This window comes from Rhinolophus hipposideros (assembly GCF_964194185.1).
Source record: "Rhinolophus hipposideros genome assembly, chromosome: 21".
Taxonomy (NCBI): Eukaryota; Metazoa; Chordata; class Mammalia; order Chiroptera; family Rhinolophidae; genus Rhinolophus; species Rhinolophus hipposideros.
Window position 1 is genome coordinate 38,833,444 of NC_138067.1, and position 4,022 is coordinate 38,837,465.

Below are 4,022 nucleotides of genomic sequence, written 5' to 3' on the forward strand. Positions count from 1 at the left end.
GAAAGCTCTGTACTGAGGTGAATTTTACTTCAGGTCTGAACTTGTGTACTTAGAAGTCTCTGTAAGGCCTATTTTGCAGAAGTAAACATAGGCCCTGAGAGGGGAAGTCTCTTGCCAAACATCACACAGCCAGAATATTGCGGCACCTGGATGCATTCCCAAGGAAGTCTCAGGCCAACCTCACACTTTTTTCCGCTGCACTGGACTTCACCTGTGTGGGTCTAGATTTGAGATAGCAACATGTCGTATTATGCTAAGTTAAAGTATGTGGATTTGAAACAGCAACATACTTAAAACAGAGTTTCCCACATTATGAAGAAAAAGACATAATATGAATATCACTCCTTTTATGTCACCAAGAAGGGCATCAATGATTTCACAGTTGCCCAACAATGTGATTTATAAACGCTATTCAAGCTATTGCCACAAGGTGGCGCCACACGCGCTGGCCATCCTCGCTGGAACCCTGCTGACCAGCAGGCATCAAGATTCCCGCAGCAAGCTGGGGGGCTTTTGTGTGGTTACTTAAAAGGAACTGACACGACTCCTAAAAGCAACACATGGTCGGGAATTGATTCTGAGCCCGGGGCGAAATGGCAATAAGGAACATTATTGAGACAATGAAACTGCGGGTTAGATAAGAATATTGTAACCATGTTAAATTTCTTTAACACGTTTTTAATAGTTGTACTGTGCTCATGAAAGAGAATGTTTTTGTTCTTGGGAAATACACACTGAAGTATTCCATGATAAAGGGGCATTATGTTCTCCAACTTAACTCTCAAATGGTTCAAAAACACAACCCACGTGTATATACGCTTATAGAGGGGAAGGGGAAAGGAGGGAATAAGACAAATGAGCAAACAATTGGCAGATGTGGACAAATCGTAGACAGGAAACCCTCGTATTATTCTTGCTACTTTTCTATAAGTTTATAATTATATAAAAATAAAGAGTTACCCAATAGGCGCTTTTTTGTAGCCTATGAGAATGTCATTAACGGGTTCTTTATGTGGTGGTACTAATGCTGGTGCTGAATATCTTCCCTGAAAATCATCCATTGCAGAGATAATGTTAGATAACAACACTGTGCCAGGCACTGTTTGAATTGATTCATTTGATCCTCATAGTCATCCTGTGAGGTAGGTGCTACTATTACTCCCATCTTAGTGAAAAGGAAACTGAAGCACAGAGAGGTTGAGTCACTTGCCCAAGATCACACAGAGACAGAGCTCAAGCTCTTAATCATAACAGACCATCAAGAAGGCCAAACGATTGCCAAGACATGCAATGCTGGTCACTTAGGAGCAAGAACAGTACTAAATATGAGGGGGCAGAAAGGCATATTTAGGGGAACATTTTGGAACAATGAATGTAGGTTTATGTGCTCTGAACACCTGCCTCAACCTGACATCAAATCTATGCAAAAGTCCGTCTTGAATTATGCAAAAGTTGAACCAAAACAAAATAGGGAAATAAAGTGGCCACCAATTCCGATGTGGTTGAACCTGCTAAACATTAACACTGGAGGAAGAATTAGAATGTTCTTCAAACAACTCTGATTATTCTCTATATTTACTTTTAAATACACAAGTGGCATAAATTTAAACTTATAAAACACAGGTACATTCCCTTTGCCCTAGGTATTTACCCTGTGGATATGTTCACACGTGAGCAAAATGTCATGTACACAAGAGGCACTGTGTGTGACAGAAAAAGACTTGGAAACCACCTAAGTGTCCATAATAAGGGACTGGTTCAATAGATCAAGGTACATCCACACAAGGGAACACTATGCAGTTACTTTAAAAGGAAGCTTTTTCCAACAAGCACATTAAAAGATGTTAACATCATTAGCTATCAGGGAAATGCAAATCAAAACCAAAATAATATCATTTACACCTGCTAAGATGGCAATAATCTAAAAGGCAGATAATGTGTTGGCGAGGATATGGAGAAATCGGAACCCTCACACACTGCTGGTGGGAATGTAAAACGGGGTAGCCACTTTGGAAAACAGTCCAGCAGTTCCTCAAATCGTTAAAAATGGAAGTAACGTACGACCCAACAATTTGACTCCTAAGTATATACCCAAGAAAATTGAAAACATATGTCCACACAAAAACTTGTTCACGAATGTTCATGGAGGCGTTATTCATAATAGCCCAAAAGTGGAACCAACCCAATGTCCACCAACTAAATAAACAAAATGTGACATATCCATACAATGCAATATTCATCAAAAAAATTAATGAAGTATTGATACATGCTACAACATGAATGAACCTTGAAAACATGCTAAGTGATAGAAGTCAGACACAAAAGGCCTCTCCTATTGTATGATTTTGTCTATATGAAATGTCCAGAAGAGGCAAATCTAGAGACAGAAAGCACATTCGTGGTTGCCAGGGGTTGGAGAGGGAGGCAGAGTATGGGAAGATTTGGGGAATGATGGTTAAGGAGTATGGGGTTTCATTTCAGGGTAATGAAAATGTTCTAAAAAGTGGTGATGGACTAACAACTCTGTGAATAACTACAAGCCACTGAATTGTGCACTTTAACTGGGTGAATTATCTGATATGTGAATTATATCTCAATAAAGTGGGGTTTTTTTAAAACACTTTTTAAGTGGTTGATACTGACATTCCTACAGCAGTATACATACATTACTCCAAATCTTCCCCAACATTGAAATTTAAATTTTTTGCCAGTCTACTGGGCACAGAACAGTCTTAATTGTATATATCCCTTTGTGCTTTTGAATTTTGTACTGTGTGCATGAGTTAATCCCAAATAAACACTTTTCAGATTACATTTTTTTAAAAAGGAGGTGTTGCCCCAGTAGCAACGAGCACATCTCATACCGAGATCTTGGTTCCTAATACCACTCTACAGTAATAGGAACCGGACTCCTTGGGAAAATGGCTGATTCTAGGACCAGGGCAGGAAATATACAAGGTGAGTCCGAAGTATCTGTAGTGCCAGAAAGCAATGATGTACCAAAAACAAAACAAACAAAAATCCACTACGCAATAATGGAGCTACGTCAAAGGGACACAGGAGCCAACTGAAAGATTACCCAGTGGCCAAAGCTGGAATAATGTGAACAAAATAAATAAAGCAGCATTGGATTAGAACCCAAATATAAAATAAATATCCATGAGTTCATACTGATTTAAAAAAATGATTGTTAATAAATAGAAGGGGGAGCCGGCCGGGTGGCTCTGGCGGTTAGAGCTCCATGCTCCTAATTCCGAAGGCTGCCGGTTCGATTCCCACATGGGCCAGTGGGCTCTCAACCACAAGGTTGCCAGTTCAACTCCTTGAGTCCCAAGGGGACGGCAAGGGATGGTGGGCAGTGCCCCCTGCAACTAAAATTGAACACGGCACCTTGAGCTGAGCTGCCGCTGAGCTCCCGGATGGCTCAGTTGGTTGGAGTGCGTCCTCTCAACCACAAGGTTGTCAGTTCGACTACCGCAAGGGATGGTGGGTTGTGCCCCCTACAACTAGCAACGGCAACTGGATGAGCTTGACTTGGCAAAAAAAAAAAAAAAAGGCCTGGAAGTACACACTGTTCCCCAATAAAGTCCTGTTCCCCTTCCCCAATAAAATCTTTAAAAAAAAACAAAACTGCTTTAAAAAAATAATAAATAAATAAATAAATAAATAAATAAATAAATAAATAAATAAATAAATAGAAGGGACCAATCTCCCTCGCAGAAGAATTCCAAATCATTTATGTTGGTACTTTGCCCTTAAGGAGTTAGAGCATGAGCCCCAGATTCCTTGCGTGTAGGCCGCTCAGAGTGATTTCGTTTCAAAGAGCCCAGTATGGAAAGAAAAAGAAGAACAACTTTACGGTGGAGAAACCTGACAAATAGTAGGTGATCAAGGTTAACATAAACAGTCATAAATCATGTTGGCAATATGTACCCTAGATATTTAACAAAATGGCACTTTATCTCTGAGCTCTTTTTCTGAACAACACACAACCCCAGTCTAATCAAGAGAGAAAAACACCA